The following is a 25,334-nucleotide window of genomic DNA, read 5'->3' as shown; positions in this document are numbered from 1 at the left end:
CTCGATCCCAGGACTCCAGGATCACACTGTGGATGTGAAGGCAGGTGCTCAACTGCTGAGCCACTCAGGCATTCCCCCCCACCTCTGGCCTTTTTTTTTTTTTTTTTTTAAAGCATTTCCTTACTTTCTTGCATAACAGATGTTCTGAGCTCATCCTGTAACTAGCCCATCCTAATCCTGGAATCAGTATTTCTCTGAGAATTCCTGGATTTTTTCAGTGAGGAATGGTATTAGACACCAAGTTCTGTTGCTAGGTGTGCTCACTAATACTGTGGTGTCTTTGCTCTTTGACCTTTGTAGTAGAGTTAGGAAGTATGCAGGTTCATGAAAATGTGCATACACATACATACATGTATGTATTTTATTTTATTTTTTTTTAAGATTTTATTTATTTATTAGAGGCACAGAGAGAGAGAGAGAGAGAGAGAGAGGCAGAGACACAGGCAGAGGGAGAAGCAGGCTCCATGCAGGGAGCCCAATGTGGGACTCAATCCCAGGTCTCTAGGATCATGCCCTGGGCAGAAGGCGGTGCTAAACCGCTAAGCCACGGGGGCTACCCCATGTATATATTTTAGAAATCATGAATTCACACCAATACTTTTTAAAGATTTTATTTGAGAGACAGTGAGCAAGAGAGAGCCCATTAGTAGGGGTAGAGGGAAAAGGAGAAGCAGGCTCCCTGCTGAGCAGGCTCAATCCCAGGACCCCAGGATCATGACCTGAGCTGAAGGGAGATGCTTAACTGACTGAACTACCCAGGTGCTCCCACACCAATACTTTCATGTTAGATTTGTCTCCTTAGGATTCTTGCCTTTCCTTGTTTTATAATTGTATATTTCTTCTGCTTTGGTTATAGTCTTACTAAGAGCGTCAACTTATTTACTCATTTATTCAGTTCTGTATATCATCTAAAATTATTTAAGAATTGCTTCATCTCCATATTACAAAAAAAGTCCCTACTTATTAGTATAGAATTGGTTTGCAATGTCCCTTTCCCTGCTACTCTGCTGAAGACTAAGAGTGTATAGGTACATACTGTGCTTATTTTGTATTCTTTCTATTTTTCCCTTCAGTGTATTTATTGGGTATTAATTGGCAATACAATTGAGTTCATATGTTTTAGATTTTCTTCCCCATTCTTGTTGATTTAATTTTGTAGTTTAAATATGTAGAATATTCACATGCTTCCAAACTGTAACTGTAAAAAAGAGAAGCGTCAGCTCCTTCCATATTCATACTGTTCCCCATTCCCCCAGCCTCACCCCTTTACAGGTAGCTGTGTTCATCATTTTCTGGCTTATCTTTTCTCTCTCTCTCTCTTTTTTTGGTAAGGATAAGCACATATGTGTGTTTTCTTACTTTCCATTGATACACAAAAGGTAGCATGCTGTATCTGCTCTTTTGCACTTGTTTTCTTCACTTACAATATCTAGTGGATATGACTCCATATCATATTTGTAGAATCTTTTTTTTAAGATTTTATTTATTTAGTTGACAGAGCACAATTAGGCAGAGCAGCAGGCAGAGGGAGAGGGAGAAGCAGACTCCCCACTGAGGAGTGAGCCCAAAATGATACTTGATTCCCAGGACCCTGGGATCACAATCTGAGCAGATGTCTAACCAACTCAACCACTCAGGCACCCTGAATCTTTCTTTTTTATGGCTCTATAATACTCTATTTTGTGTGTATACCATAGTTTCTAATTTCCTCCGCTTGGCCATTTATGTAATTTCTAGCATTTTGCAATTGTCAATACTGTAATGAATAACCTGCCCTTCGCGATCCTGGAGACCCGGGATCGAATCCCACGTCGGGCTTCCGGTGCATGGAGCCTGCTTCTCCCTCTGCCTATGTCTCTGCCTCTCTCTCTCTCACTGTGTGCCTATCATAAATAAATAAAAAATTAAAAAAAAAATAACCTGCCCTTATGTACTTGTGTTTTGTTGCAGATGTATATTCAGGGTAAATTCCTGGAAATGGTAATGCTAAGCCAGTGTCATTATCCCTGTGGAGTGGTACCTTTTTACATCTCTACTAGTGGTGTATAAGAGTGCTTGTTTCCCTCAGCGTTGTAGACTCAGTGTATTGTTAAGCTTTTGAATTTTTATCAATGTGATGGATGAGAGGTGGTATCTTAGTATAGCTTTAAATTGCATTTTAGTTATATTATTAGTAAATTAAACATCTTTTTATTTATTTATTTTTCTACTTTATGTTTTAAGCTAGCTCTATGCCCAACATGGGGCTTGAACTCATGAGAGTTCAGTTGTATCTGAGATCAAATTGTATCTTCTACCAACTGAGCCAACCATGTGCCCCTGTTAAATACTTTTTCATATGTGTAAATGCCATATTTATATATTTTTGTGAATTGTATATATATTTTGACCATTTATCGGATTTTTGGTCTTTTTCTTCCTATTTAAATTTTAAACATTTTTTGTGCATTAGCAGTATTAGTCTTTTATCTTTTTTTTTTTTTTTTTTTTTTTTACAGATTTTCTATTTATTCATAAGAGACACAGAGAGAGAGAGGCAGAGACATAGGTAAGGGAGAAGCAGGCTCTTCACATGGAGCCCCTTGTGGGACTCAATCCCTGGACTGGGATCATGCCCTGAGCCAAAGGCAGATGCTCAACTGCTGAGCCACCCAGGTGTCCCTAGTCTTTTATCTGTGATAAATACTGGAAATATTTTCTCTTTGGTTGTTATTTAACTTTGATTATGATAGAGTAATTCATCCATGCTTTCTTTTAGAACTTGTATATTTTTTATCTTATTTTATTTTATTGATAGAACATGTGCTTGCTCTTGTACCTGTGGTGTGAGGGAGGAGCAGAGGGGGAGAGAGACACTTAAGCTGACTCCCTGCTGATCTCAGAGCCTGTCCCTTGGTCTCACAACCCTGAGTTCTTGACCTGAGCTGAAATCATGAGTCAGGCACTTAACCAACTGAGTCACTCAGGCACCCCAAGAACTTGTATACTTTGTCTTTACATTTATTTATCTATCATCTATCTATCTATCTATCTATCTATCTATCTATCTATCTATTTATTTAAAGATTTTATTTATTTATTCATGACAGACACAGAGAGAGAGGCAGAGACATAGGCAGAAGCAGGCTCCATGCGGGGAGCCTGACGTGGGACTTGATCCCGGGTCTCCAGGATCACACCCTAGGCTGAAGGCAGGCGCTAAACCGCCTGAGCCACCCAGGGTTCCCACGTCTTTACATTTAGATCTCTGATTCATTTAGAATTTATGTGTGGTATAAAGTATGGATCTGATTTTTTTGTTTTGTTTTTTTTTTATTTTTTATTTTTTTTAAATTTATTTATTTATGATAGTCACAGAGAGAGAGAGAGAGGCAGAGACACAGGCAGAGGAAGAAGCAGGCTCCATGCACCGGGAGCCCGATGTGGGATTCGATCCCAGGTCTCAGGATTGCACCCTGGGCCAAAGGCAGGCGCCAAACCGCTGCACCACCCAGGGATCCCTGTTTTTTTTTTTTAGAGAGAGAGGGAGTGAGGGTGGAGGGGCAGAGGGAGAGGGAGAGAGAATCTTATATAGGCTCCATGCCCAGCATAAAACTGGATGTGGGGCTCAGGCTCATGACCCTGACATCACAACCTGAGCTGAAATCAAGTTGGATGCTTAACTGAATGAACCATGCAGACACCCTGGTATAGATCTAATTTTATCTTTTTCCAAATGGCTATCTAGTCCTTTTAACATTTATTAAAAAGATTAGAGCAAATCAGTGGGACAAAACCAATGTTCATATTATAGGTCATATACTAATTGGCTCTAATGCTGGGCAGTCTACCCTGTTTCATTGGTCTGTCTGTATACTCAGGTACTTGTATCACACTGTTTAGTTATAGAGAATTACAGAGAATTTAATATCTGGGAATACTCATGTCATCTTCAGATGTGTAATCTCGTTTCTTTTTCAATTTTTATGCCTGTCATTCATTGTTATTTTTTTCAGGCAAATATACCTTGAAAAATACCTCAAGAACAACGTTAAATAGTAGTGGATGTAGTGAGCATTCTTATATTTTTTCTGGCCTCCCTGGGGCTTACTTATTAAGATTTTGGATTTAGGACTGAGGGACATAGATTTTATCATGTTAAGGAAGTGTGTCCACCCATTTCTGTTTTCTTAAGAGTTTTTATTATTTTTTTATTTTTATTTATTTTATTTTTTTAATTTTTATTTATTTATGATAGTCACAGAGAGAGAGAGAGAGGCGCAGAGACACAGGCAGAGGGAGAAGCAGGCTCCATGCACCGGGAGCCCGATGTGGGATTCGATCCCAGGTCTCCAGGATCGCGCCCTGGGCCAAAGGCAGGCGCCAAACCGCTGTGCCACCCAGGGATCCCTCTTAAGAGTTTTTAATTAAGAACGTGTTGAATTCTGCCAAAGACATTTTCATCATCTGTGGAGAGTCATGATTTTTTTCCTCCTAGACTTATAAATATGCTGCTATAAATTTACTTAAGAGAGACTATAGAACCAACTTATATATGTAAGTCTTCTTATATTTCAGGCTTTCTTGCTTAGGTAAAGAGCATCATTAAAATAAAACTTTTAGTGTGAAATTTTAATCAGTGGAGTGTTTATGCAAATGATTTCCTCTACCCTAGTCTTGTCTAAAATTTTTAACAGTTTATTTTTAAAAAGTTTTTATTTATTTATTCATGAAAGACAGACAGAGAGAGAGAGGCAGAGACACAGGCAGAGGGAGAAGCAGGCTTCATGCAGGGAGCCTGACGTGAGACTTGATCCCGGGTCTCCAGGATCATGCCCTGGGCTGAAGGTGGCGCTAAACCGCTGAGCCACCAAGGCTGCCCTTTTTATTTATTTTTTTTTAAGGTTTTATTTATTTATTCATGAGAGACACAGAGAGAGACAGGAGACAGAATTTTTAACAGTCTAACCAAATAAAGGTGAAGATCTTAATTTAAGATGCTAATAGAATCATGGGATAGAATGTTTGAGTTGGATTCTATCTCAATCTAATCTGTAACCTTTGGTCAAGAATAGTCAATGAATACTTAAATTCATTTAAGTCGGCAAAAGTATCATCAAAAATAGATATTTACAGGGGCACCGGGGTGCTCAGTTGGTTATGCATTAGCCTTGGGTCAGGTCATGATCTCAGGCTCCTAGGATCGAACTCTGCATTGGGCTACCTGAGTAGTGGGGAGTCTGCTTCTCCCTCTGCCCTTTACCCTGCTCAAGTTTTCTTTCTCTGACACACTTTCTCAAATAAATAAAATCTTAAAAAAAAAAAGAAATAGATATTCACAGAATTTTAATAGTTCCCTTACTAGATACTTAATTACAAGGGAAAAAATATAGTAACTTTACAGTGGAAAAACTTGGCAGACATCACTTTAACCAGGTGATCAGAATTAATAACACTAATAATATGACATTGACATCATATACTTCTGATATGCACTGAGCAGGGCACGGCATCACTTCTCTGATGCATAGATATTATAAGTGTAACCTTAATTTAATCATGAGGAAACATCAGAGGATACCAAATGGAGGGATAGTATACACTAACTACGCAGTAGTACCCTGTAAATGAATCTAGGTGTTGAATGATGGACTGAAGAAGCTATTCCAGATTAAAGGACATCAAGGGAGCATGAAAACCAAAGCATGCAAAGTATGCCCCTGGATTAAAAATTGGGACATAAGTGGGACAATTGATGAATATGAATAAGGTTTATAGATTAGATAACAATACTGAATCAATGTTAATTTGTTTTGCAATTAATACATTTATTAGATATGTTGAAGACTATACACTTTGCAGAGTTTTCATATTCTTGAGTAATCATGGACTCTTAAAAAATGTACCTTATATTAGACCATAAAGGAAGTTTCAACAAATCTCAAGTAATAGCAGGTATGTTCTCTGATTGTAATGCAATAAAATTAGAAATTATTAGAATCAGTTGTTAATTTTTTGATTTTGGTAATTGTTCTTTGATTATTTAAGATGTAAGCATCATATGATGTCCTTGTGAAGGACATATGGAATTCTTTATTCTTTATTGCAATTTTTGTTATCAGTCTGAAATTATTTCAAAATGAGAAGTTAAAAAACAAAAACAATCAAAGGTTTTTATTTTTTTGAGGTAGATGGTGAGTGAGGTGACAGACTGGGATTTACTTTAAAGTCATATAGTTGATTTAAAAAAAGTAATGTATTTGGGAGGTATTGGTGAGGTTATATAAGATTATTTATGTGTTGATAATTTTTGAAGCTGGTTGATGAATATGTGGGGTTTCATTATACTATTCTCTCTACTTTTGAGAATGTTTCCCACTTGCTGTGATAAAAGTAAAAGGAGAGGAAAGATAAGAGAACTGTCTTCAGGTGTCTGGTCATTTTTGATGAGTCATATTGAAGAAAGAGGCACTGAAAAGTTTTAGGTTGAAAAAACTCTGGGTGTTCAGATTCTTGCCCAATGGGTGTCTATATATTTGGTCATTTGGTGTCTCCCAGCTGTCAGGACTCGCAGACTGATCAGTTTTTCTAGAAAGGGGTTATATCAATTTAGGGTTTTATTGGAGAAGCAGAATCACTGAATGGCCAAGGAATAAGGATTACAGAGGTTAGACCTTATATAATTGTGGGAACTGGTAAAAATGTTGTTGCCTCTGAATTGTGGTGGCCCTAAAAAGTCAGGTGGAGCTGGCAGAAAGAAGCCGGATGTCAACTTGGGGGACGCAAAAAACACATGGCAATCCAGCTGGAACTATTGATGACAACTTGAAACCTGTGTGTATGTGTTACTGCCTCCCCCTCAGTGACGCTGACGGTCTGCAGAAACTGCTAATGCTCTGTCACAGAACTGTTCATGTACTGAGCCCCACAACTTGGAGAAGGTTCAGGAAGAGATACCATGGGAGATGGAGGAGCAGAGGGCCTGGCTGTGTCCCAGACCAACAAGGCAAGTCATTAGGTAGTGATAGTGTACACAAGCTGCAACAGTACATGGTACCCTACACAAACCCTACACCCTACAGAAGATGATGGTTGCTTCACTTCTGCATTATAAATCTCACACATCTTTTTTGGACAACCTTAACCTAGAGTCACACAGAGAGGAAATTTTGGGAATTGTACTTCCAGCTTGCTATGTCAATATACTACGGAAGCTGCCACACAGTTCATTCATCCCCTGTCAAACATGCATATCTGTTTAACCATCCTTAACCATTCCTGGTTGACAACAGCAAGTTCATTCACCTAACTGTCCTGCGCACAACTGAAAACACACTGTCATTCTCCAAGATCCATCTGTCTACTACATTGGCCAACAAGTTAAATGAAGTTGTGGGAGGCAATCACCACCTTTGCATCTCTCACATCATTGATGGTTGCATTAAGTCCTCCAGAAATGCAGTATTGGTTTTGGTTTACTGTTTAGGTAAGTAAAGGCAGTTCTAATGGCTTTCACATGGACTTTTATACCATACTAGTCATTATTGTATAGGTAAGGGAGTAAGAGGGGAATTTTTGAAAAGATTTTATTTATTTTTAAAAATTTATTTATTTATTTTAGAGAGAGAGAATTTCAAGCAGACTTCATGCTGAGTACTGAGCCTCAGTACTGTGGGGCTTGATCCCATGACTCTGAGATCATGACCTGAGCCAAAATCAAGAGTCAGACACTTGGGATCCCTGGGTGGTGCAGCAGTTTGGCGCCTGCCTTTGGCCCAGGGTGCAATCCTGATACCTGGGATCGAGTCCCACGTCGGGCTCCCGGTGCATGGAGCCTGCTTCTCCCTCTGCGTGTGTCTCTGCCTCTCTCTTTCTCTCTCTCTCTCTCTGTGTGACTATCATTAAAAAAAAAAAAAAGAGTCAGACACTTAACTGAGCAACCCAAGGTGCTCATATTTATTTTAGAGATATTATAAAATTTATAAAATAATTATAAAATATTATTTAAAATATTTATTTTATTCATTTTATTTATTTATTTATCTATTTATTTATTATTATTTATTTATTTATTTATTTATTTATTTTAGAGTGAGAGTGCATGCAAGTGATGGGAGGGGCAGAATGGGAGGGGGAGAGAGAGAATCCCAAGCAGACTCCACCTTGAGCGTGGAGTCCAGAGGTTGTGCTCCATCTCACTACCCTGAGATCATGACCTGAGCTGAAATCAAGTCGGATGCCCAACTGACTGAACCACCCAGGCACCGCAAGAGAAGGAATTCTGATAGTTAAGGATATTTGTTCCAACTGTATTCTGAAACTGGAGAATCTAATACAAGGTGGATTTAGGATCTGTTGCACCCACTATGAGATAAATCTGAGCCCAATTTGTATTGATCCTCTGACTTCCTATAAGCTGCTATTCCTGAAAGTTTGGCCCAAAATGGTACTTTGAGTGTCCAGTAAACCTCCCAAAGTCTGGTTATGTCCTCTTCCCCAGTACAAAATCATCCTTATTAAGTGGCTGTTGATCTCTCTTGGGAAACCTAGTGGAAAATGTACAGTATCCATATTTGGCTCTGTGGTAGAATTCTTTTTTTTTTTTTTTTTTTTGTGGTAGAATTCTTTAAGGAGATTTTACCTTCCCTTAATTCCAGAGACTCCCGGTCTGGGAAATGTCTCAAATTTGGGAGTTGGTAGAGGGGTCACAACTTAATTTTTTGGGTGATTTAAGTCATACTTCTGTTTACTAGATTTAGCATTTTTCCACCTACACTAATCAAGACTTTATTAGTTTACTCATCTATTTCAGTTCTAGAGACACCGATTTCTTCGTGTCAGAGATCTCTGCAGTTCAACGCTTTCTGGGTACTGTTTTGGCTGCCATTATGGTATTCATTCCCACCTTGTCTTTGGTGATGAAATACTGCCCTTGGTCCCTGCTACCATAGGATCCCATCATTTCCTGCTCAATTTAGGGAGCTCAGGTTGATGGCAGGAGTTACCATTTTTATTCCTGGTCTATGAAGGCTAGCTATCACCAAGATTTATTTTATTTTATTTTATTTTATTTTATTTTATTTTATTTTATTTATTTATTTTATTTTATTTTATTTATTTTATTTTATTTTTTTATTATTTTGTTTATTTTATTATTATTTTTTTTTATCACCAAGCTTTTAAAGGGGTTCAGGGTTCCTCTCACGAATATATTTCTCTTAGCTTGGTGAATGGAATGTTTTCTGGATCCTCCCAGGGACATGGTTAAGGGTAAGCACGTCTTACATGTTAAGTCCACTCAGCATTCTGACCTCCTTAGGCCATCAGGAAGATTTCAGTACCCAAAGAAGTTATGTCATTTCACCTTTATTTAGGACCAGCTTTCAGTAAACCAACCAAGCACACTCTTCGTAATTCCCCATGCTTGAGCCAACCTGTTGAATCCACAATTTCTGCTTAGGGCACCATAGCAATAAATTCAGCTTAATCTAGCATTATCTTCCACCTCAATCCAACACTTCAACACTCTTAGGATCTTTTCCCATATGTGTTCCTCAAGTTTTTGTGGATATAAATTGGCAGAATCTTGCAATTCTTTTGTGTGTAATGAATCTCCTAATGGGTTGCCCCCCCCCCCCCCCCCCCCCCCGTTTTTAAAAAGATTTTTTTCATTTACCTCAGAGAACAGGCAGGAGCAGGGGGGAGGGGCAAAGGGAGAGGGAGAGGCAGACTCCACAAGAACAGGGAGCCCAATGCATGCTTTGTCCCAAGACTGAGATCGTGACCTGAACTGAAGGCAGATGCTTAACCAACCAAGCCACTCAGGCACCCTGCACTTTTTTTTTTTTTTTTAAGATTTATTTATTAGAGCACATGCACAAGTGGGGGTTGGGGAGCAGAGGTAGAGGGAAGATTATCAGGCAGATTCCCTGCTGAGGGTGGAGCCTGATGTGGGCTCAATCTCACAACCCTGAGATCATGACCTGAGCTGTCATCAAGAGATGCTTAACTGACTGAGCCACACAGGTGTACTAGTGGGTTGTTTTTAGCTTTATCCTTTGGGGTCTCCTGGGACTTGAGTCTGTTCATAGATCTAAAGCACTGAGAGATGGTGAAGGTAGTTCCATAGGAGGTCAGTGGTCCTTCACAGGGCACTTACCATAGGGGGAGACCATTGCAGGTTATTCAGGCAAAGGGAGACCGTTGTCAAGTGTTTTTCCTGGGAAAGGGAATTCAACAGAGCTTAGGAGCTCAAGGCATCAAGTTTCATGAGTTTGTGTCCCAAATTTAGGGTTCCACTACTTACCAATCGGTTTCCTAATTTTACGTAAGAGTTAAAATTTGTGAGTTTGGAAATTCAGTTTACATTGTCATCAGTTCTTGCTATACCACATGTGTTCTATGGATCAGGAGCATCATTATCAATGGGAACTTGTTCGCATCGCAGAGTTTTGTGGTGCACCACAGACTTATTGAATCAACATATTTTGCTGTGTATAATTTCAGGGTGTCTGTGTAACTTGTGTATTTACATTAAACATGAATGGATTTCTCTAAGTACTAAAGTTCTCAGCAGTCTAGTTACTTGATAAATATTTCATTTGAATTTTTTGGATGCTATGATTTGGTTTCATATTTAATTCTGTATATGCTACATCTGAAATTTTTGTGGAGCAAGTTTTAGATGATTTCTCCTTTCCATCTGGGAGTTCCCTATTTAGACTTGAAATTAGGTGTGATGCTCCCTCTGGTGGACAATGGGGTTAAAAGCATACAGGCATTTTTCAGTGTAGTGACTTTTCAGCTATTGAAACTTAATATCCCTGAGTAAGCATCTTCATGAATGTCCTTTCCAAACTGTTCTCAACCTCTGATATTTACCATAGCTTTTACTTTGAATATGATACAGAAAAACAGTTTTGTCATAAATGACTATAGAAAATTCACCATAATGAAAAAATATTGGGCAAATTTATTATAATAGTGCCTTATTAATAATGACCATGTTATTCACTTTAAAAGCAAAAACTCATGTATGACACTAGTAGTCAATTAAATTTGTGATGATCTAGGAGAGAATTGTGCCTATTGATCTATATTTACAATCGGATTTATTACTACAAAATATTTTGTGCGATGAAAACCCCCCTCAGATTTTGCTGTAATTTTTACTTGCTAGTATGAAAATAATAAATGTGATTGTGTGGAATAACCTTGTCTATTCTGTCTTGTTTTAATCTTAGAACTCAAATGGTTGCTTCCCCCACAACACAGCTATATTTCTGAACAGTTCCTGAAAAGGTTATCACATAACGCATGTGGTAAACATCTTAGTTTATTTTAAAAGTAAAAATGGGGTGGGAGGAGGCCCTGGGTAGCATAGTTGGTTAAGCATCAGATTAAAAAAAATTACTTATTTATTCATGAGAGTCAGAGAGAGAGAGAGAGAGGAGAGAGAGAGAGACAGAGAGGCAGAGACATAGGCAGAGGGAGAAGCAGGCTCCCCATGGGGGAGCCCAATTTGGGACTGGATCCCAGGACCCCTGGATCACTACCTGAGCCAAAGGCAGGCACTCAACCACTGAGCCACCCAGGTGCCCTAAGCATCAGATTCTTGATTTCCACTCAGGTCTTGTGATTTTGAGCCCTGCTTTGGGCTCTGTGCTGGATGTGGAGCCAATCAATCAATCAACCAATTTAACAAAGTTATTTACTTGTTTACAGTAAAATAAAATATCATTTTAAAAGTTGACTTGCTACCATTTTATTTCATACATGACCTATTTGTAATTTTAAACACTTAAGAGTATATTTCTTGGTTAATACTGATTTTTAAAAAGATTTTATTTATTTGAGAGCCAGAGAGCATGAGCTGTTTTTTTAAATTGTTTTGGTTTTGTTGTTAGTCTTTGAGGCAAAAATTTTTTTTATAAAGATTTTATTTTTTTATTCATGAGAGACACAGAGAGAGGCAGAGACACAGGCTGACAGAGAAGCAGGCTCCTCAAGAAAAAATAAGGGGTGGGGGGAGTTAGTTTGAGCAATAGATTTGACCACAAAAATAAAAAACAAACAAACATCTGTTTGTCAAAGAACTGATTTATAACTGAGAAATCAAGAAACTAAGGAAAATATTTGCAAAATAAAAAGGCACATATCCTTAATACATAGAAATCATTTATAACTTAAGAGAAAGAAGCTTACTTATGAAATACTCCATGCTTTCTGGGAATTTTTTTCCTCTTTGTGCATAGTTCTGATCTTTAGATTTTTAGAACCTGGGAGAGATTCTCCTGATTCATTGGTTCTCAACATTGGCTACACATTGGAAGCACCTGGGGAGCGTTAAAAAATACTGGTGCATGGTTCCCACCCTAGAGATCTGATTTAATTGGTTTAGAGTGTACTTGAACGTGGAAATTTTAAAAGCTCCCCAGGTTATTATAATGTGCAGTCTGGTTTGACAATGACTATCTTTCATTTTCATATTAATTGACTCCCTTCTTTATATTCAAGGGCTAAGGTGAAATTGCCACAGCTGGGTTCATTCAGGCTACTCAGGGTATCCATAAATAATTCTGCATGTTGAATTTCAAACTGGACATTCATATTAGCACGTTCTGTTCATATTTAAATGATTGTCATATATAAGGCAAGAACGTATTAAATTGAATTTAAAAAAATTTTTTAAATTTATTTATGATAGTCACACACAGAGAGAGAGAGAGGCAGAGACATAGGCAGAGGGAGAAGCAGGCTCCATGCACCGGGAGCCCGACGTGGGATTCGATCCCGGGTCTCCAGGATTGTGCCCTGGGCCAAAGGCAGGTGCTAAACTGCTGCGCCACCCAGGGATCCCTTAAATTGAATTTTTAATTGGAATTGGTTATGTTTCTCACAAATAAATTTGATGAATATATCAAAATTTAATTCTTACTAGCATTTTTCAGTTACCCTGTTTACCTTTCATTAGGAAGTAGATGTTAATTGGAAAGATTTATTATACAGGTGATCAAGAAAAGAATGCTTAGATATTTAGGTAAAGGTTTCCCTGGGCAATTTAATTTTAAGTTTTTTTTTTAATTTTAAGTTTTTTAATGAATAATATTTAGATACTTTAGGTGCTGAAAACATAACCACCTTACAGAAGGTGGTCTATCAATCAGTTGGGTTTTACTTTTTGTTAAATAATTTACTTGCAAAATTTTGAAAAATATCCAGATTTTTGGACCATGTCTTTAAACTCTACAGGTGAGGCTGATGCATAACCTGAGTTGTGAACCTTTGGGAAAGAAAAAAAAAAACCAAACAGGATAGTAGTGAAAATCAGTGGCACAGGTAATGACTCTAGGTGGTAGCTAAGGGGGAAATGCATATAGATTCTTTGGTAGACCATTTGACTGTATTGGAGTGTCATTTGTATAGGAGGTTATAGGGGATAAGGTTGGAATAGATTGTGGAATACAGAGGCCTGATGATCAGGCTAAAGAATGTGAACTTCAGTGGTGCTTGGGCAGCTCAGTTGGTGAAGTGTCTGCCTTTGGCTCAGGTCATGATCTCCGGGTCCTGGGATTGAGCCCCGTGTGGGGCTCCCTGCTCAGTGGAGAGTCTGCTTCTCCCTCTGCCTCTCCTCCTGCTCCTGCTCTTTCTCTCTCAAATAAATAAATAAAAATCTATAAAAAGAATGTGAACTTTGTTTTGTAGGCATTGAGGAGCCCATAGAGATTTTTTTTTTGAACCCATAGAGATTTTTGAGTAGCAGTACGAAGTGCACAGAATTCTAGAAGATTAGTGTAGCAGTACTGATTTTGTGAACGTGCGTGAGAGGAAAGATGCAGAAAGACTGAAGATGAGGATTCCAGTTAAGAAAAAATTTGCTTTATTCTGGGTATGAAGAATGAAGGCCTGAGTTAGGAGGTGGTGGTAGCCCAAAAAAGAAGATGGGTCCTTTGAGAGAAGAGTTGATCCAATTCATTGAATGATTATGAGGTGAGGAAGGAGTGAAGGATGAGTGTAGGGTTTTGAGCTCAAATTGTTGGTATAATGATGATACTACCGCTGTTTGAAGTCATAGGTATGGGTGAAATCTCCAAGTAGCAAGTTGCACAGCCAGAGATAGGCACTGGTCAGGACCCAGCTGAAGGAAAATCAGGTCTCAGGATTGGGAGCCAGAGCAAGCTTTTAATTCAGTCAGTATTTCCCCCTTTTTTTGGCCTAGTTTTTACTGTCTTGGTGAGTAGGGTAATTTCATCTGTTTAGCCTCAGTTTTACCTGTTTTCAAAGTGTGCTTGAAATGAAGGGACTGATTGATTCCTGGCATCCTTGTTAACCTTTTCTAGAGTTCTTGAAACATATCTGTATTTCCTCTTTCTCTTTTTTTGGAACAGTTATATTGAGATATAATTCATATATCATGCCGATCACTCACTCGAAGTTACACAAAATAACATAAAATTTGCTATTTATCCATTTTTAAATGTATCACTCAGGCATTAAGTACATCAAAATGTTATGCAGCTGGGGCACCTGGGTGGGTCAGTTGGTTGAAGCGTCTGCTTTTAGCTCAGGTCATGATTTCAGGGCCCTGGGATCGAGCCCCATATCTGGTTCTCTGCTCAGCAGGGAGCCTGCTTCTCCCTCTGCCTCTGCCTGCTGCTCCCCCTGCTTGTGTGCTCTCTGTCAAATAAATAGATAAAATCATAAACCCCAATAAAATGTTATGCAGCCATTACCACAATTTTAGAACGTTTTCATCACCATCCAAAGGAACCACCCTGTACCTCAAGGCTATCTTCTGCTCTAGAGGAAAACATTAGGGTTAAACCCTTGAATTTAGGCTCTTTACCACCTCTCTTGTAACCAGCTGAATTCACAGCCCGCTAGAAATCGCTTCTAGTTCAAATCAGTCCATGCCATCTTGACCACTAGATGGTAGTGTGGGACCACCACTGGAAAAGTCCCGGTGGTGGTGGTGGTGGTGGTGGTGGTGGTGGTGGTAATGCACGTTAATTTGTACACTATTAAAACAGTTGTCTGTGATTACCTATCTGTGGTAGTATGTGTAGTTTGTTCCACAGGCAGCCTCAGAGGATTTAAAATCTTCCACGTGTAGATTTTGCTAAAGCTGAATGCTCTTTACCAGTTGACCATGTTTGCCAGTCATTGAAACCTGTCTGGTTTGTTTGTCGTTTGTTAAATGCAGACTCTTAACATTTTCATTGTTCTCACCGTACCTGGGAATTCTGTTCAGTCTTCAAGCCAATATTTTCATTTCTGATTTTTGCTGGATAGTTCCTTAGGTCTCTTTTCATTCTTACCATTGTGTTTCCTTCTGCCTCCCAGCCCTGAGCCATTGATGTTCTCTAAGATAATGATTCTCAACTCTGGCTGACTTAATTACCTGAGGAGCTTTTTAAAATCCTGATGCCCAGGATACCCTCAAGATCTATTAAACCAGAATCTTTGTAGGTGGGACCCATACACATCATTATTTTTTAATCTCTAAATTATCTTCCAGGTATTTTTCTGTCTTTATCTTTTAAAAATCTTCCTTTATGTGTAAAAAATGAGCTAATTCAACCAGGTCTACTCTAACTAAGTTCATGATGTTTTAGTCTGATGTCTCTATTCTCCGCCCAAGTGGTGCAGGAGTCAACCTTTTTTTCCCCTCTTTTGTAATCTCTTACTAGTTCTTTTCATTCTTTCTTGGAAATGTCTCGTTCTTTGCTCCATTCCCACTGCTAGCAGCCTAGGGTAGAGGCTTCCATCTCTGTCATTGCTGTCCAGCCAGGAATACCAGGAACATAGTTGTAGTTGAACAAAGTTGGGTTTATTAACTGTGGGGAATTATGGGGGTATTTTAGAGGATATTAGAAGGGATTTATTACAGGATTTGGCTTGTGAGGTGATTTGGGGGAGGGATCAAGGAAGTAGGATCTCACTCTGGATTGGATGCCATCACGAAGTGGGTGTAATTCCATTATTGAGGATCTTAATAAATCCTACTAGAAGACAGGAGTGAAATGAGGCTACAGCTGTGATTGGTAAAGCAGTAGCTATCACTTGTAGTCACCAGATTGGGAGATCATTTTTGTGGCTTGGACAATGTTCACATTTTGTCCATGTTCAGACATGATTCCAGAGAGGTCCTGTTTTTGTCTTGATCCATCCTGGCCAAAGAGTGGTTTTGTCTGACATTGATGCTCTGTGAAATCATTTGTAGTCATCAGGAGGATGGCAGTGCCTGTGAGTGACAGTGCCTGGCAGCAGCGGAGCATAGCTATAATGCCAGGCCAGCTCTGGCAGGTCAGAACAGCTCATTCCTAGGGCCCTAAGAAAGGGCTTATACCATCTTGGTATAAATCTTCCCTACTTCTGTCTGCTTTGTGAAGTACTGTTTAGTCTTCCTTAAATATCCCTTTACCAACTGGCTCATCTCATCAAATGTGAATAATGGTTCTTTCTAGTTTGGCCTGACTCTGGCCAACCCTGACTCCCCTCTTTGGTCCTTTCCTTGTGTTATTTCTGCTCATTTTGTGAGTTGGGCCAAGCTGCCTAACTGCTCTGAACTTGGTTTTCTTCATCTTTTTTTTTTTTTTTTTAATAGATTTATTTATTAGAGAGCAGGGGGAAGAGGAGAGGCAGAGGCAGGAGGGATTGAGAGAATGGCAGACACATGCCACACTCCTTGAGGAACCCGTCGAGGGGCTCAATCTCACAAATCTGAAATCATGATCTGAGCAGAAACCAAGAGTTGGTTGTGTAACCAACTGAGCCACTCAGACGCCTCTGAACTTGATTTTCTTCATCTTGAACCCTGTCTCTTAGGGTTATTCTTAAAATTAAAAGAAGTAACAAAAGTGAAAGTATTTGGTATATAATGGATACTCATACTTCATGAATGTTCTTTTTTTGTTTTACTTGTCATTGATTTCCTTCATTGATTTGTGGCATTAGGTAATATTACATAATTTAGCTCTTCATTTTTTTTTTTTTTTTTTTAAGATTTTATTTATTTATTCATGAGAGACACACACAGAGAGGAAGAGACATAGGCAGAGGGAGATACAGGCTCCCTGCAAGAAGCCCAATGTGGGACACTCGATCCCCGACCCTGGAATCACAACCTGAGCTGAAGGCAGATGCTCAACTGCTGAGCCACCTAGGTGTCCCTCATTTGTTTATTATTAGGTTTTGTCAGTTATTTCCCTTCTGGTTTTAGCTTCCTTGAGGACAGGGACCTAGTCTTATTTTTCTATGTGTTTCCAGAGCCTAGCACAGTGTTGAGCGTACATGCAGACCAATAAATATCTTTGTGACTGAGATTTGCAGGATTATCAGAGCACTGTGTTTTTTTTTTTATGATAGTCACAGAGAGAGAGAGAGAAAGGCAGAGACATAGGCAGAGAAAGAAGCAGGCTCCATGCACCGGGAGCCCGACGTGGGATTCGATCCCGGGTCTCCAGGATCGCGCCCTGGGCCAAAGGCAGGCGCTAAACCGCTGCACCACCCAGGGATCTCCCAGAGCACTGTGTTTACAGACTACATGTGAGATATGTTCCTGATACTTTCTGAAACTTTCTCATTCCTTTAATTACTACTCTTGGTCAGTTTATACTTACTACTGGTTAGGAGAGTTTGGGCCACAGGCTGAATTCTTGGTATCAAAATGGTAATTCCATGTGGTTACCTAAACATTTATATCAAAATAAATATTTATAGATGAGTATTTAATTCACCTATTAAAAATGCCTTAAAGCTCAAAGATTGTCGGTTTCAAGCATAGATAAGTTCATACCAGTGTGCTTTTATTCTCTGCCCACATACAGCCAACCACACACAGAGGTGAGTTGTATTTTAAATGTTATTTAAACAGTTATTTGTAATTTTTCTTTTTTTTTAAGATTTTATTTATTTATTCATGAGAAAGGGAGAGAGAGAGAGAGAGAGAGAGAGAGGCAGAGACACAGGCAGAGGGAGAAGCAGGCTCCATGCAGGGAGCCCGACATGGGACTTGATCCTGGCTCTCCAGGATCACACCCTGGGCTGAAGGCGGCGCTAAACTGCTGAGCCACCCGGGCTGCCCTGTAATTTTTCATATTGGCCTTTTCTCTGTATCTTTGAGTGACAGAAGATAAACTCTCTGATCTACTGTTATTTTTATTTTTTTTAAATGATTTTTAGGATGCTGGCCTCATCTAGTTCCTCTAAAACTGCTGTCTGATAAAGGAAATTTCTCTTCGGTTCCTTTTCTTTCTCTTTAGTTGTTTAATCTTCACCATCTTAATCCCTGGGCTTCTGTTTCCTCATTCATGAAACAAGGATACTATCTTCCTCATGGTTTCACAGGATTAGATGAAAGAACAAATGAAAGTACCAGGATAGGACCTCTCAAAACAATGCCCGTCACTCACCTGCAGGGAGCCTGACCTGGGACTCAATCCCGGGTCTCCAGGATCAGGCCCTCAGCTGAAAGCGATGCTAAACCGCTGAGTCACCCGGCTGCCCATAGCTTATATCTTTTATCTCACTTACTACATTGTATTTTAATTAGTTATTTGAACAATACTTATTAAATATTTTTCTATCATCCTTGGAAGCTCTGGATGCAGGAACTGTTTTGCACTGCCACCAATATATACCAATTCTGACTGTTCTTCCCTAATGTAAATTGAATCTGTCAATACAGTTGTAAGCCATATTTCCTTCATTTTTCTATTAGTACAAGTGGATAATTTTATTTATTTTGTTATCTTGGGTACTGATTGATCCCCTGTCTTCCTTACAGGTCCAGTAGCCATCCGTTTTAAATAGTGTTATGCTGTATACTCCTCTAAATCTGTTCTCCTTTCTTTAAATGTTATAGTTTGGAGAATTGCAGCATTGCTTTGTCTCTAAGGCTGTGATCATTGATGAAAATGAGGATGTGTGACCTTTTTTTCTTGGGGGGGAGATTACCTTTTTTTGAGATTATTTTTATTTTTATTTTTTTTTAAATATTTTTATTTATTTATTCACGAGAGACACAGAGAGAGGCAGAGACATAGGCAGAAGGAGGAGAAGCAGGCTCCATGCAGGAGCCTGATACAGGACTCGATCCCAGAACTCCAGGACCATGTCCTGAGCCGAAGGCAGATGCTCAACCGCTGAGCCACCCAGGCATCCCTTATTTTTTAATTTTTTAAAAGATTTTGTTTATTTACTAGAGTCAGAGAGCGTGAGAGGGAGTGAGAGAGCACAAGCAGGGGGACGGGCAGAGGCAAAAGCAGACACCCCGCTGAGCAGGGAGCCCTAAGCGGGCCTGGATCTCAGGACCCTGAGATCATGACCTGAGCCCAAGGCAGATGCTTAACTGACTGAACCATCTGGCGCCCTGAGATTAGTTTTTAATTAGTATTTATCCATCTATTTGTCTACATGATATAGTGAAAAATAGCTCTGTATTGGAGCAGAAAACTTAGGCCTGAGTCCTTTGTCCATTTTTTTAATCAGATTTGTGACTTTTCCTTTTCCTTATTTACAACATGGAGGTGATAATTCCTACTGATGATACACATGGGAATGTAGTGAAAAATCAAATTAGTTACTGTATCAAAGCATTACGTAAATGTGATGTATTGTAATTATCACCTTCATTCCTGAAATTGTTTTTAGAAATGGAAGATTTATAAATCTAGAGTTGGAATTTAGTTTTGGCTTCTTTTTTTGGATAAAACACTCCGAAGTTAATGTAGTTATTTGTATGAATATCACCTGTAACATCTTTTGGGTAATGAATCTGCTGTTACTTATTCTAGAGGAATTTGAACCTGTTAATACTTATGTCATATCTTTTAAGGAGCTTTGTTGTCAGTTAGATTTTGGTTCAGATTCTAGTTATGCCATTTATTGATTATATGAACATGGAAAATTGCTAGCTGAACCTAGTTTACTCAGTGGTAAAATGAGGACAATAATAATAAATATATGAATAATATGTATATTAATAATACATAGTAATAATAATAAATATATAAATAATAAAACCACCTACCATAATAGCTAGCTGAACCTAGTTTATTCAGTGGTAAAATGAGGATAATAATAATAGACATATAAATAATATAATTAATAAGTATATAAATAATAAAACCACCTACTATAGACTGTTGCTGAAGGGAATAAATTGTAAAACCTATGATAAAGTATTTAATACTCAAAAAAAGTATTTAATATCAATACAATGCCTGAGATATTGTTTATTGTGATAGTAATCAGTATAGAGGATGATGAGAACACAGAATACTTGTCATGTGTCAGGCACGATGCCAAGGGCTTTCATGTGCATTATCTCATATAATCTTGCAAAATCTCTTGACGTTTCTATAGATATTTCTACTATTCCCATTTTATTTATTTTTAATTAATTAATTAATTAACTAATTAATTAATTTTTAAAAAAGATTTTATTCATTTATTCATGAGAGACAGAGAGAGACACACAGGCAGAGACACAGGCAGAGGGAGAAGCAGGCTCCATGCAGGGAGCTCGATACGGGACTCGATTTCGGGTCTCTAGGATTACACCCTGGGCCGAAGGCAGGTGCTGTTGAGCCACCCAGGGATCCCTACTATTCCCATTTTATAGGTAAGGAAACAAATTTAGATAGGCTATCACCTGATCAAGTTATATAGCTAATTCTGTCTGAATTCAGAACCCATGATGTTTATTACCAATTAAACTTCTCATTCTTGTTGGAAACTTACTAGATTCAACAGTAATGATACATTCTGTGATGCAATAATATTGATCATAACATATTTCTCAGAGTTTAGAAAATATGTACACACAAGATTGGATACATAAAACCCTTTCTGGCAATAGATAGCTAGTCCAATAGTTATGAGATTTAGGTTGAAGTTAGGTATTTTTGTGTTTTCAGTACCTTTAAGATATTTTTTTGAACGGTATCTGTTAAAATAGTGAAAAACCAATGTTAGACTTATTAAAATATGAAATATTACTTGGACTAAACCATAAAACTACTCATACTGCATTGAAATTTTCTTTCCTTTTATCAGAAAGGCCCCAAATAACAGGGTGGATGAAAGAAAAAGAAAGAGGTACTGATTACTGTTCTCTGTAGTTGCTAATGGTTGGTATGAATATATCTCTTTCTGTGCTGTCCCATTTTAATTGCTCCATGTTCTTGTGGGAAGCTGATGTAAGAGTCACAGTTGTATTAGAGAACAGAATTACATAATCACACTTCCATAAGTGGTCCCTTAAGCTGTAGGTCAGTGGTAGAGATAACTTCGTGACTGTTTTTCCCAAAGAAGTTCTTAAGTTTCATTCTTAGAGAGAGAAGTCTTTTATTTGCCTGCAACAATACTTTGTTAAATGTTGTGTATTTAAGAGGAAGAATAGGGTACTTCTGGGGGCTCAGGTAAGTATTTTGATGTTAGTCTTCAAACATTTTCATTCTGTGAATGATAACTTGTGATAAACTGGTGCTCTGGGTGTTTTAATGGTTGTTTCTCTCATTGCCATTTTAGTCTGACTCATTATGTAATGCTCTTTAATGTTTTGCTTGAATTAATGTGAATGTTTTATGAGAATACCGGATTTAAAGGACTTATCAACAGCTTAATTCTTAGTGTAATATTAAAGCACATCAACTGAGGTATACGTATCATCAAGGGGGAAATCCTTCTTTGATTACCTTAACTTCGGTAACTTAAAAAGGAAAATTAAAAAAGAGTCATCTGGGTGTAGTGGAAAATTAGTTTTGTTGTTGTGAACACTAAATCCTTTCTAAGTACAGGTAGGTTTTATTTAGGTTCAAGAGTGGGGCATGGAGATCAACTTGGTGGTATAAGAACATACAGTCTAAATCAGAATAAACTTGAAATTTGGGGTAACAGTTTGATCTCTTTGGGAAAACTACTTATATGGCCATACACTCTTAGGAGTCTTGGAGGTTCCCTGGTTCGTCCTTGTTTATAGTACAATATTTTCTTTTCTTTGTCCCAGACTGGCAGTTTTCTAAGTTTTTAGGGGACATTTCCCTTACTGAGAAGTATACAGCTTTGATTTCCCTGACCTGAAATTGGAGTGATACTTGTTTCTCACTGTATCCTAAGTTACTGTGTTTATAAAACATGTAGAACTTGTTACCTTAACTTTATTGGCTAAACAGTCAGTATTTGAGATTCCCACTGCACAGTAACAGCTGTGCTCCTGTGCTGTCCGCTATCTGCCAGGTACTGCTTTCAAGTTAAGATGCAGTGATAGTTGTTGGTTTGATGCCAGTGGGTTTTTGGTGTTTTGTAATCATCCATAGTATTTTTGTTTAGAAAATAATTTGCTGTGTTTTAATTCCACATCAATAAAGGAAGCTATTTTGTGTGTCAAAAAAAAAAGAAACTTTATTGGCTAAAGTTATGTGTTTGTTAGATGTGTAGAAGTTGCTGGACTGAGATTGAATAGCTGTTTATCTCCTGATGTGTTGGAGGACGTGTACTTAAACCTCTGAGTGGCTGCTAATCTGAGGTGAGGCAGAGGGCTTATACTTACTACTGGTGTAGGCCAGGAATGGGGGTACAGTGGTCCACCAGGCATTGTAGCTGTGAAAAAAAAATCTAAGAAATAAGATACCAGCTTGTACCACGTGGATGCATACGTATGTGATATATATAGATGCCTGATGAATCAGTTTATGGAGTAATAAGTGTCTAATCTGTAACATTGAAGATTAGGACTACCATAGCTTTACACCCAACAACCTTCAGTGAGACCATTCATATAAAGATTGTATGCCTGGGCCTGTCTCAGAAAATTCCTTCTGATGGCAAACTGAGGATCGCTTTGATGTTATGGAAGAACAGTTAGAAGTTACAGAAGTTTTTTGAGCTCCTGAGAAAGGAGATTGCTTATGGACCGAATGGTATCTGCAGCAGGTTTATTATATCCATAATGTGTGTATGGTACTGTTTCCCTGTTGGTTATTTTAAAGACTAAGATATACAGAGATCCTTAGGGTGGGACCAAGGTTACTTGGATTACATTGAGATTTGCTTTCATTTTATCAGGCCCAAAGTAGAGTGGGAGGAGCAAAAGAGGATTGATTGCTATGGTTCCCATGAATTTATTAGTCTTATCTTGCTAAGGATTTTGAAATACTTTAACATGGTAAAAAAGATGTTGATAATTGTTGAAGCTGGTTCATGAGTTCTTGAAGGTGCATTTTACTTCTTTGTATGTTTACTGTTTTATTTTATAAAATGTTCAGTTAAAGGTATTTTAACATACATGACAAAAATCTCACATGGAGTCTCAGGAACTGAACTTCTCTTATTAAAAATAATAGACTTGGAGGCACCTGGGTGGCTAAATCAGTTGAGCGTCCAACTTTTGGTTTTGGCTCAGATTGTGGTGTTGGGTTATGAGATCCAGCCCTGTGTTGGACTCCATGCTTAGTAGGGAGTCTACTTGAGATTCTTTCCCTCTGCATCTCCCCTCTCCCCCATGGTTGTGCGTGCGCGCACACACGCGTACTCTGTCTCTTCCTTTCTCTCTCTCTCTCTCTCTCTCTCAAATGAATAATCTTAAAAAAAAAAAAAAAGAGAGGCGCCTGGTTGGCTCAGCCATTGAGTGTCTCAGGGCGTGATCCCGGTATCAAGTTCCGCATCGGGCTTCCTGCATGGAACTTCCTGCTTTTCCTCTGCCTATGTCTCTGCCTCTTTGTTTCTGTGTCTATCATGAATAAATAAATAAAATCTTTAAAAAAAGAGAGAGAGACTTGGACACCTGGGTGGTTCAGTTGGTTAAGCGTCCAACTCTTGATCTCAACCCAGGTCTTTATCTCAGAGTCATGAGTTCAAGCTCTGCATTGGGTTCCACATTTGGCATGGAGCCTACTTAGAAAAACATAAATAAAATGTTAAAAAAGAGAGACCTGAACAAGTGTATATGTTCAAGAAGGCTGAATCCAAATAGGGCGTGGGGGAGGGAATAGTTTCTGACCCACCTGACACTAAACAATTTATTCTTTTTATTGATCATTGAACTTTAGGAGTTTTTTTTTTAAAGATTTTTAAAAATTTATTCATTCATGAGAGAGAGAGAGAGAGAGAGAGAGAGAGGGAGAGAGGCAGAGACATAGGCAGAGGGAGAAGCAGGCTCCCCACAAAAAGCCTGATGCTGGATTCTATCCCAGACCACAGGATCACACTCTGCCCGAAGGTAGACACTCAACTGCTGAGCCACCGAGGCGTCCCGAACTTTAGGAATTTGATTTCACCTATTATATGTGTTCCCCAATTAACAGAACACTTAAAAATTCTGTCCTAGCAAAAAAAGAATTATACAGTTAACTCTAAAAAGGAGTCCTTCCAAACCCACAGCCTGTGTTCACATTTTATATTCTATCCCCCTGTGTAGGAATGGGTGAGTAACCAATAGGAAACTTCTTTTTCCAGCAGGATGCTTTGTATCACAGATCATTTAGGGAAGTTTTGACTAAATTATTTTAGGCTGTGACCGATAATAGGGAAAATTAGAAATTATTATTTTTCTTGATAAAAGTACCATTCACACATTTTATTTTATTTATTTTTATTTATTTATTTTCCATTCACACATTTTAGATGACAATTTCCCCAAGTCAGGAAATATCCTTGAAATTACTAGGATATCTAGTATAGTAATTTTGCCTGAATTTTCTTATATAGGTGATCCTTGGCTCTTCCTACAAATCATACTATTTCCTTTGAATAGCAGTTATTGCAGATTTTTTTATTATTCTTAAATGTTGCAGTTAGAAATGTATATTTTTAAGATCTCTGGCTTTGAACAAATTCCCATTTTGTTTGTAATACCTGCTGTAACCTCGAGCAGACTTAAACTAAAAAAAAGGTACATTTTTCCTTAGACTTCATCCCAAGTGGCATTTTTCCAATGTATTCATATATGCAAATCACATAAAAACATATACACTTTATTCATAGTTATCACAATATTTATGGCAAGTCTTCTACATATCTGTTGCTGTTCTAGGTCTGAGGCTACAGCAGGGAACAATACAGACAAAAATCCCTACTTTGTTCTGGACATATGCTGAGCACATGCATTTTTATACCTAACCCACTCTGCCTAGCACAATGCCACATGGCAAGCTGTAGCTTCAATAAAAGTGTGCTAAATGAATAACCTTTTAAAATAAGTGCTGTTTTTATTCCCATCTGACAGTTGAAGTGAAGCTTAAATAGAGATTACTTGACCAAAGTCACTCAGCTGTACGCGACAGAGCTGGATATTAAAGTCAGGTCTTTGTGACTGCAGGCCCAAGCTATGAACCGTGACCCTGCCCTGCCTC

General features: G+C 38.4%; 1 protein-coding gene across 7 annotated transcripts in view; it reads left to right on the top strand.

Annotated features, from left to right (window-relative positions):
* The window catches only part of SMYD3 (SET and MYND domain containing 3), a 794,127-nt gene that overhangs the window by 12,102 nt on the left and 756,691 nt on the right, over positions 1–25,334 (top strand). The window contains exon 1 of one of the 7 annotated variants that reach the window (XM_049112436.1): positions 21,236–21,404. The exons of the other annotated variants lie outside the window; for them this stretch is intronic. The gene's annotated coding sequence lies outside the window, so the exon portion shown is untranslated. Of the gene's footprint in view, positions 1–21,235; positions 21,405–25,334 lie in introns of those variants that run through there. 7 annotated transcript variants of the gene reach the window in all.

Source organism: Canis lupus, chromosome 7 (assembly GCF_003254725.2).
Source record: "Canis lupus dingo isolate Sandy chromosome 7, ASM325472v2, whole genome shotgun sequence".
NCBI classification, from domain to species: Eukaryota; Metazoa; Chordata; class Mammalia; order Carnivora; family Canidae; genus Canis; species Canis lupus.
Note: the sequence above shows the minus strand (reverse complement) of the source record. Positions and strands in the feature narration are given on the sequence as shown.